Source organism: Melopsittacus undulatus, chromosome 8, assembly GCF_012275295.1.
Source record: "Melopsittacus undulatus isolate bMelUnd1 chromosome 8, bMelUnd1.mat.Z, whole genome shotgun sequence".
In the NCBI taxonomy this organism is placed as follows: domain Eukaryota; kingdom Metazoa; phylum Chordata; class Aves; order Psittaciformes; family Psittaculidae; genus Melopsittacus; species Melopsittacus undulatus.
The window spans coordinates 49,402,506-49,413,928 of NC_047534.1; positions in this window are offsets into that span (position 1 = coordinate 49,402,506).

The window sequence follows — 11,423 nt, forward strand, 5'->3', positions numbered from 1 at the left end:
TGTTCCAAGTAAGCACAAAACTTAATATGTATTAGTTTTCAGATTAGTTTTCTATTTAATATCTCAACATGAGAGCTCAAAATTTACTTATTTAAATAAATACTATTTACAGAACATAACACTATGTTTACCTGTGTTTTTCCTGTTGCTACCATGTAGTATATCCTGGGACACAGTCATGCCAGCTCAACATAAATCCAGAGTTTGGCTCCAGAAAGCAGTATTTTAGTAACAAGAGAATGACTCCTCTTTATGTAAAACAGTTCCCTCTTGTGGATATTCAGTGTACGGTATCACAGACAAAGTATTTAAAATATTCATCAAACCTGGGTATTTGCAATTAAAAAAAGAAAACCTCCATTCAGCAATGATCTCAACACACAGGATAATCTTGGGTTTAGCACTTAAATATACAAGTAAAAAAGAATGAGCTATTGCATTTAATCAGATATCATTTACGTGCAGAATTACTCGTTGATAACAAATTATTAAAGGGCAGTAGACACAACAGAGCTAAGTAAAGCTGCATAAATCAAGTATAAATCACAATGGTATTTTTTTTATTTTGCTGATATAAGAAAACCTTCTGCACATTCCAGTGAAGAAAACCATGATTAAAAAAGAAGGAAAACACACTGTATAAAGGAAATAGCCAATTACAACAAAATGGTCACGATTTTCAAGGGTGCATGTACTAAGTACTGAAGACAGATTATAAATCTTTCAGTTAAAACTAAAAAGCCCAAGCAAGCAAGTGGCACAGCTTTTCTGGTGGTACAGTGGTGTATCAGGGATTATTTTGGCATTACAGTTTAAAAAACAGAAGAAGTATGACTGGAGTAACAGCGTAAGATTTATGTGGTCTCTAAATTATGGCTACATTATACAAAGAGTTATCTTTTTTAAGAGATGAAAAGTGAGAGAGTAGATGTGTGCTCCCCAGCATTGCCAGAAGGTATTTGGGCTGAGCCTGGGGAAATGATCAAAAATAAATGCATGTTATTATCTTCAGGAAAATTATATTTTAAAAAGGCTAAAAGCCTTTCTATTACCAATAGACCATAAACTTTTTTGCCACAACTTATTTGTTTAATGGTTATATATAAAACCTTCCTATTTGATTAAAGATACAGAGTATGTGTAGAGCAAGCAGCTTAAAGTTTTCTAAAGGTAAATACTTTTCCAAGATAAAAAAGTCAAAGTTCCAACACTTAGGTACATGTTTACTCCCTGCAAACACCAGGCTTCAGGTTAACCAGCACCTGATAGGAATCTTTTGTTGCCTTCCATGGTTTAAGCCAATCTATCCCAGACAGAAACAGGACATTACCTTGCATGATAGTGTAACCAGCATTAATAGCCACTATATGTGACCAGCAGCCTCTTTCTTTGCACTTTGTTATCCCTGTAGAATGTTCTCTGTGTCAGTACCTGTGGCAGAGCAAGAACTTACATGCAGCTGTACGATAAAATAATAACAAAAATTGTCTCCTAGTCAAGGAGCTAGATGTACATTCCTAAGGTCAGTGGAGCATTTGGTCTTGACTTCAAATGATGGAAATAAAATATGAACCACATTTCACATGTAATCACGATGCCTTGCATAATTAACTCAAAGCCTCAATTTAATATTATTATTATTCCTACTTCAACCTGGGAGAAGGGTTAAAAATAATGCATTAGTAGTGATTAGATGGATACTGGAAACAGAATCATATCATGATATAATTCTGAGAGAGTTGTATTGTAATGCATAATGTTTGCTCTGAGATGCTGAGGAAGATCCCGTGCTGATGTAAAACACATGGAAGCATTGATCTGCTGTCCTTGTCTTAAAGATCCTAAAGAGGAAATATTTGCAGGAGGTTATACTAGTGTGCATATAAGAGTAGCATGGCTGCATATAACTATGTATTTGCATATGGCAATTTGTCTTCAGCTTTTGTCCTTTCCATATTTCAGTGCATATTGACTGAAATCCTGCTTAACTTATTTTGCAGCTACCCAATACCCGTTCAAAGACTAAAATACATATTTAGTATGATAATATATTGCACTTTCTGACACCTTCTTATCAAAGTGCAAAGCACTTTGCAAATATGAATACATTCAACTTCATCACATCTCTAGCCATATACGTGAACACTATTCTTGGCAGCGAAGTTACATAACGATTCCCTTGAATTAGTTAAAACTTTCATATTGAGATCTATTCTGGCACTTAACCCTGGCAAAATCCTCCAGCTGGCAGGAGAAAGACGTATCTCAGCAGAATGCCTTAATGGGTCACCTAGTCATTCAGAGTGATCATCTCCAGAGTACTGGAACCTTTCCACTCAGTCCAGCCAACTGAAATATTAAAGGAAATCCCTTGTTCATATTAATCCAAACGGTATGAATATAAATTCAATACAAATTAATATTGCAAACACAGAGTATTTTCTTTGGATTTTATTTTAAAATAAGGTAATTCTTGGATATCTTTGTATTTTGTTTAATAGTTAGACCTAACCATATTTCCTTGTCCTCATTTTCCTCTTACCAAATGTCCTGAATCACACAGTATTTGGTTAGATGTGATATTTCTTGCCAGTAGGACCATTTCTTATTGGAAAATAGGAATGATTTGTGCATTACTGGAATGTTAAGAAGACATGGCTAGCATCTGAAAAAAAAATGACAGCAGAAATGATTACTTCAGGAACAATATTAATTAAGCCATATTATACCTTCTGAGGTCTGTAAGTGCATTTAATAAATATCAGTCCACATACTTAAAAGCATTGTTGAGTCCTGTGAATCAGAGGCTTTTATTACCATTTGTACTAATGATTTTTCCTTCCAGTGAGGGATTTTGCCACAGAAGAGACTAGGAAAATATCAGGGGATATTCTGAAGACAGAGCAGTTAAAACACAGGTAAGCTAACAAAAGAGATAGAGAGAAATAGCAGTTAAATAATGCATCAGAACAACACCCAGATCAAATCAAATACAGAAAAATACCTTTAAAATGTCTCTCTTAAACTATTAATACACCTTTTTGTGATTGGGCCCTGCCATCCATCTAAACCGTAGACAGAAGTAGCAAACCCCTCACTATGTAATGAATGATAATGAGAGTAAGACAGCAAATATTTAAGTAGTACAGAAAATACTTAAGACCTTATGTACCACCATCATGAAAACACAAAGCCGTATAAGTGTGTCTCCCATACCTTACTGCAGTTTCCAACAGCGGTGCTCCCACTGTGGCTATGGCTACTAGATACAAACAAAGCATTCCAGAACTGCTCACATGTTGCCGTAGTGATTGCAAGGACCGATGCTAATTTTTATTGGAAATGCAATTAATTTGGAGGACTAAATGGTTATTTTCTCATCTTTTAATATTTTCCAATTCATTTTACTTGGTATCTTGCATACTGGAAGTTTGTAGGCCAGGTAGCTTTATTTAATTACTTCTAGAAACCATTTGACCTCGACTCTGGATCCTTCTAAGACATGACTAAAAGGGAAAGGAGGGAAAAGAAGTTTAATTGTAAAATATGATATGGCTAAAGATGCCTGTTTGCATTGGGCAATTCTCTTATAGGCCCAGCAGCCAACTTTGCCATGTGGCACTTGCAGAGGAGTGTTGCTGTCAGAATCAGAGCCCCTGCAATGAAAGCACTGCCAGTCATTCCTGCAGCCAGCTGCCAGCCTGAATGGGGCTGTAGGGCTCCAAAGTCTGTGCTGTACAGTTCAGAAAAATTACTTGGGAAGCAAAGTCACAGTAGCAGAGCTGCCCTGCTGCTCTACTCCAGTTAGGCCAACAGAAATTTGCATAAAAGTCAGCTAATTGTGAAAAACAAAGAAAAATGAGATGTATCTGGACTGGAACCAACCACTGAGAAAAACAGCTCTGAACACTAACAAATTTAATGTCCACCAGGTGTAAATCTGCTTAATGCTGAAAAATCAGACATCAGGCATACTAAAACTATTAAGGGGAGACCATATGTTTATAAGCATCCACTTCAATATTTGCACCTCGTTGTGACACTTACACTTTGTTCTCCCCGGGACATATTCACATTTAGGAACTTGATGTTTATATTTGACAATAACCTCATCATAATTTCAGGAAAAGCAGTATTTGCAGTGATCTGCTTTGCTCTTTTGTGTCTCATGCTTGGCTAGAGCTGAATAGCTGAGAACAGGAAATTTTCAACTGAAAATAAATTAGAACATAAATAAATCAGAACCACTTCCATCATTACACCATAAGGTTTGAAAGGCCAAATGTCAACCTAATCACAAGACGCTTTTTCTCATCCCACTGCGTAAGCATATATCCACCAAAGAGTTTTTCCAATAGGAGGAAGAGACAAAATCCAGTTAATGTACAATCCTGCAAAATACTAGTCATTCCTGCTTTGATCCAGCAAAGTGTTTAAACAGGTGTCTAATGTTATGCACAAGTAATCTCACAGAATCCTGTAACCAAGTCACATGTTTAAAATTAAGCATGTGTTTTAGGTCCAGGGTGACAAGGCTCAGCACCTTGTATGATTGACTAGTAAGCTGAAGAGGCTGTGTAGGAGTCATGTCCTTCATTGCTTGCTGGCTTCATCAGCACTTGTATCTTACAGAAGTTGTACTTGCTAGTGTGCAAAATAAAGGTGACCTTTAATTCCAGAAGGAATATAGCTTTCCTGTTTGAAACTATATGTTCTTCAATTAACAAAATAATGAAAACCTAATACCCAACTTAGTCACAATTTTGGAAGGATCACTAATTAGCTGATGTTATTTTTTTATTCCTGATAAAAGATGAATCCCTGGAATAACAGTCTAAGCACATAATATTCTATTTTCTCACTGATAGGTCCAAACATGTCCTCTCACAAGTCAATGGTGCTGCTAAGGATCAAATATATATCAGTAGTCACAGATACGTGTCAAATGTTGGGGCTTTGCTAATGCAACAGTCTTATATGCAGTACTAAGCCTGCAACAGGCTATAAACCAAAATACCCTCAGGCTGGGTTCCAGCTAACTGAAATCAAGTCCATAATGAATGGCTGCTATTTTCCAAGGCAGATGGTTTTTTTTATTTATGCTAAATTCAGTGGAATGTTGGGATATTTAATGGCAACCAACAAAATGAAACTCTCTTTGTGGCTTTCAGCTGCACCCTCCTGGCAACATAGTAATGGTGGAATGAAGCTGCATTAACTGAATAGTTTCATATGCTGCATCTACACATATTCATGCCTTTAATTTAATCTGATCTGCAGGCAGATGTTAATTTCTGTTTCCTGACATAAGCTAAATGCAATTCATGTTATATATAAGTTACTTGGATTGTTTGTGTCTTTTGCAGTAAGTACAGTTTTGCCTTCAAATACAACTTTGGAGTGGCATCAATGAAAGGTACATGTGGATTCTAATAATAATTACATGTGCATATCTAATAATAGTTAGATACAGGCTAATTTATAATCAGTGTAGCAGTATCTTTGGGGCAAAGCATAATAAACCATTTATTTTCATAAATATTCACGGGTGGATATCTTTAGATTATTTGAAGTACTAGTTAGCATGCAGTTTTAGGGAATAGAATACTAAACTATAATTAAATGTAAGACATGATAGTCACAAAATGTCCACCTAGTCACCATCTCAGTTAAATCTCATGCAGTCTCTGAAAATAAACTCTTGTGCATTATATTACCCTATCTCACACAACAGGTTTCCCCAGTGTCTTCTTTAGTAGAAGGAAGTTCGCTTCTATACATGTCATAATGCATTACTGCTTATCTAACCTTAGTAATGTGAGAAACAGATTATACAGTCTATTGACAACTGCAGTAGTTAGAATATTTTTAATTTTTACATGGGGGGTTGTAAGTTTTATGGTATTTGAAGATTATCTTTTTTCCCATAAATGATGGCTATTGTTAGGTGTGTATTATAAAGTATTACTTAGCATTAAGAACATTTACTAAGCTTGTAATCAAAACTCTTTTTTCCCCTCTGAATTTCCACAATGTCATATTTCAGATGTTTTCTTTTTGTATTAAGAAATGGGTAACCTATAATTTTTTAAGGCCTGTAAGCTGACAAACCTCTATAAGCATCTACATCTTCTAAGATCAAGACAAGTGAATTGCAAAGATGTGTAAGGTGTTTATGAGGGAAAATTAAAAAGGCGGCATTTTAAGTCTTAGAGAACCATGCAGCTATATTAAGATTCTATAATATAGAATCATCAGTATTTCAGTGGTCTGAACATGGGACTGGAAGAGCTCTAGTAGTGTGGTATTCATTTTAATTTAAAAAAAGGAAAAAATAAATTAGAATTTCAAGGATGCTTATACTCACTCCCATAGACAAAAGAGGGTCACTACTGACTTTCGTTCTTAGAAGGAAGTTCGCCTGCCTTATCTAAAGAAAAACTTCATAAAACACTTTCTTTTTTGTTTGCGGAAAGATTCAGTTATTTAGAGACAGGTAATCATGAGCAAATTATCTACTAACTGCAACAGAGCAATAGGACCATGAAAGTCTGTCAAGGGCAGGTTAACGTTAATATAAATAAATACTGTTTTAATAGACAATATTTAGACAATACACTTTGTTCATTGTGCATCAGATTAGTGCCCTTTCAGTGACAGGCACTGCCAACTAATTAGAATGTATTTAAATCCCGACTGATGTGTCAACACAACATACTCTGTGTGCGTTGCAAGAATAACAAAGTAATAGATATAACCAGTTTTTTATCACCAAGTGAAAGACATAACCTAGATTATGTTAAACTTTCCTTTTAAAAGAGAGGGTTTCCACAGCCTTTTTTCCCAGATGGTACAGTAACTGCTCTCTAACACCAACTAAAACATTCAGCCAACTTCTGAAAAAGTTAATCTTTCCTTTTGCAAAAGAGTTCCTGCCTTCCAGACTCTAATATATTCAGAATTAGCCATTTCAAAACATGAAGTGTCATCTCTGCAGTCTTCTCTGGACTAATATCAGGGTTCAGAAATACTAAAGGTAGAGCTATTTCTTCTTTTGACAATGAGTTCAGATTTGCTTTGCTTTCTTCAGATTGCTCCAACTTCTTCAAAACTCCTGTGGTAACACATCAGGAGTTCTGATTCCCTAATTCATCCTAGTTCTCATCTTAGACTTATACTTCTGCAGTGCAAAAATGTCTTTTCTTGTCATCCACATCTAAGCATAATTAAAAGATCCCAGTTCTGTAGCTAGGTAAACCCTCTTAGATGATGGATGAGATCCTTATGAACTCAAGATACTGAGGATAAAATATCCCATACTGAGGACAAGCTGCATGTTAGGAGTCAGTGCTTTCCAATTCTTCCACAGTGTGACAGCTTGACCCTTATTGAGCAGGAATATACCAGGCAACATCCAAAGAGGGGCTCCACAATGCAAACAGAGATTGAGTGCAAAAAATATTCAAGTCTGAGATAAGTTTTTAAAGCAGATGTTGACAAAGGAAATACATGGTGCAGGTTCAGTTATATCCAGGTATCTTTTTTCCATTTAATGGTTTGAATATTCAGACTGACTTCCTATTAAACTTAGACCAATTGAATGTGGGTCAATGCACACACATTTCCCATTATATTTTCCTCATGATGCCCAGTATCTCTTGTATAATGCCTATGTGTTCTTGAAAACTAGACAGAGGCGTTTAAATCTCTTCTAAACCAGGCAATGTAACTATTACTAGAAAGTACTACAGATGGCTGACTAATTGAACCATGGAAAGCATTATCACACCATTTCTCAATTTAGAGTTCATTATTCATTTGAGTTCAATCTCTTTTCATTACTGTTATAATTCCACATGAAATTAAAGTGAATTTCAAATCTACACACATGCATGAGGTTATTTTGCAGTCTTCTTCTGAACTATACCTTATTTCCAGCCAGTCCTACCAGACCACTGAAAATGATTATTTGCTTATTTCCTGAGGGTTTGGGTTTGTAGCTTAGTTATTAGAGCAGAAGCCCTGAAGCCAGGATGTGCATAGAGCCTTGGCTCTGTTACCTTGAGCAATTCACATGTATTCCATGGGTTTCAGTGTTCACTTCTGTGCAAACGGTATTATGTGGGTTAATATTTCTATAGCACTTTTAGAACTTTAGGTGAAAGGCACTGTGAAAGCTCAAAGTATGACTTATTAATAATATACATATACACATATATTTCCAGTTTATGCCTGAAGTATCCAGTGTGGGGATTTGAGTTTGTACAGAGCTGCGAGTCTTCTCCAATAAAACAGACTGTAGCAGCTACTTATTTAAAGTTCTTTTGCACCAGATTAACTGAATGCCTGAGAGAATGATACTAGGTCACCTTCTTAAAATGGCCTGAATACCAGCAGAAGATTAAGAAATGGTGGGAGAGACTATATTTTGTTACACTGAAAACAGTACGAGTGAAGTGTATATGAGCAGTGACATTCAGTGACAGATTGAATTGCATTATGATAAACTAAAAATGGCCAAGAGACTCAGTCCTTTGGAATAATAACTCTTGAAGATTTTCCATTTTGATAATCAGTTGATTGACAGGAGGTTACAATAAGTAAATGGCTATGACTTTTGGTTTAAAAAAACAGCCTTGTGATCTAACGTAGTTTCACCCTTATGAAAATGATGTTATGATCTGCAGCTCTGCTGGTTTTCATAGATCCTGGATCATCCTTTAAAAAATTATCTAATCCTTAACTTTCCCGGCAGTAGCACAACAACAGCTGTAACCAAATACTCGTTGTACCAGGTCATACGTGATATAGGAACATGAGCTACCTTTCATCTGGCCAGGACACATACAGTGCCACCCTATAATTAACTGTTGCTTTATTTAAGGTGTTAAATAAATAAATGACTTTATTTAAGATCATGTGTGTTAAAATATATTTGGAGTTCTGAAGTTCTCAAGACCTTAATACCGCCCATTTATGCTGCTTGTCTTGTCTTGTGGAGTATCGCAATGCAGAACCTAACTGTGTGGGTTACTTTAATAGCATTTATAGAAACATGCATTAGAGACAAGTCTTTCATGCTGTATTTATATAGGTGGAACAAGGAGACAAATAGAGAATACTATTTTCTAGAAAATGCCAGGAGCAGACAAAGCTGCTCCTGGCAGCTTTAGAAGTAGAGAAACAAACATGAGACAATATAGTCCAAAGAAAGATAGGCTGAATATAGGCTGACAGCAACTTCACTGAGTTTTTATGTTGGTACAGCAGGTTACTTTTCCTCATTTTTTGGCTGGTTTCCTACATAAAGAGGTTTGCAAAGTACAGTCTCAAGGGTTTCTCTAGTCAAGATTAAGCAACTATCAGGTTTTTAATAAAGTATCATTGTATTTGAGTGATTTGTCTAACTGATACAGCATATGGGATATTACTGGACTATTAAGCATGAGAATTTGCACTCTATATAAATTTCTAATACACCTATGTGTGTCTATTTAATGTTTTTTTTTAAATGAAGGATATGAATTCAATTAAATCTTCACTTAATGTGTTGCAGTCTTAATATATTACACGATCAATTTCCAGCACTATTTTTCACAATGAATGGCAGCTTTTTCTCTTTTCTTTTTTCTTTTATTTCTTTTCTTTTTTTAATTTGGCTTTTCTAAAAGAAGGGCAATGGGTGAGTACAAACTTCTTAACTGGCCAATATCAGTGTAGAAAGGGAAATATTTTTCTTTAGGCCTAAGTAACATCCAGCTGAGAAGGAAATCTTCTTTGTCAGTATACCACGAGCTAAGTCAGGCAGTCACTGGCAGCTAGAAACCAGGTCACAGTGGTCTACAGTGATCCTGCTGCTAGATAGTATTCTCTAGCAGAGAACATATATGGACAAAGGTACAAATTGCATCAGCAGCAACAGCTGGGTGAAATAAGATTTAACTGCTTATTGGAACCAGATGGCAGGCTACTAGAAATAGTCTAAAGCTGCCCTGGAGGAGCAGGAATAGGCTTGAGAGATGCTGCAGGAGGCAGGAACTGAAAGCATTAAAGACTTCGTAAGATGAACATGTTGAGGCACTCATTGCTAATGTCTCCCTACCTCTATTATAAATTTTAAAGGCCTTGAGCAGAGGAGAAAGATACAAATTATAGAAACAGATGGAGAGTCAGTGAGGCATAGAGATACAGGTGCTATACGAACAGATGGAGTGAGGGGAAAAAAAGGAAAGGAAAAACACTAAGTCTGAGAGTCAGTTGACTCTGCCTATCTTTGGATGCACAAAATTCGGCAGGTGTATAACAGTTCAGTCTTGGAAGGGGATACAGAAATTAATTACACCACATGTTTTTCAGCTAGCTCACTCCTTCCCACTAGGACACTAGTTTCTTCCCTCCCCCACACACATTGAAACAAGTTAACTTGGATTTGAATACATCTGACTGCCAGAAGTTTTTTAAAGTTAACTTGTGGCAGGGCAGAACTTAATCAGTATCACTGACTAAGAGCTCTTATCTTCTTGATATCATGGCAATGCCTTTTTACCAACTCTAGACCACATTAGTTTACAGATCGACATTAAACACTATGGCAAAGCTGGGATGATGCTGCTTTCAGTCTGAAGGCTGATAGTATCACTGTGCTAGAAGATGATGCCAGTAGAGGTACTCAATTTGATTAACTATCTGATAAACTTAGACTGCATTCACCAATGCCAAATCCAGCATCACCTCATTACACAGCAAAGCATAATCTCAGTGGCTGACACTTATTTAAATCAATTTCCCTTTTGTAGTAAAAGGATGGCTGTTATTTACCGCCAAAAGAATTGCTTGTTGACTTAGAAAACTGTGAGATAACTCTTAAATTCAAAACTGTGGTACATTTCCTCTCTACCTTTGCTGATCCAGCACAGGGAAATGTCATTATGAATGACAACATTCAAATGGCATTCAGAACTGCCTGTGTGAAACCTGCAAGGTTCAGCCTAACAGAGCCCTTGCTGGTAGTAGTCTGTATTTGTGAACTAGGTTGGCTGGAAATCTGATGAATGCAGGGTTGGGTCTTTTAATGTCTGAGAACCAGTTCTGTGATTAACCATTTGACTCTGATTGAAATGCACACACACCTGCCATCCTGAGGGCTCACTTTTGAAACACCCTGTTTGGGGGAAATTATATTTGTCAGGCATGGTATTTCCTTCTGTTTATCATTATGCTTTTTTCCATTATCTTTTGGAAAACATAGACTTAGTATTCCAGGCATTTCTTGCTGGATATCATTGATCACAAATCTCTCAGCTTCTCTTTTTGAAGGGACTCTTTGTTTCTTCCCTGCAGCAGCATGTCAATTTGAAAAATAGGATTGCTAGGAAAGATTATTTATCATTTTCTCATTAAGTCCAGAAGTAACAAGGGAAAAT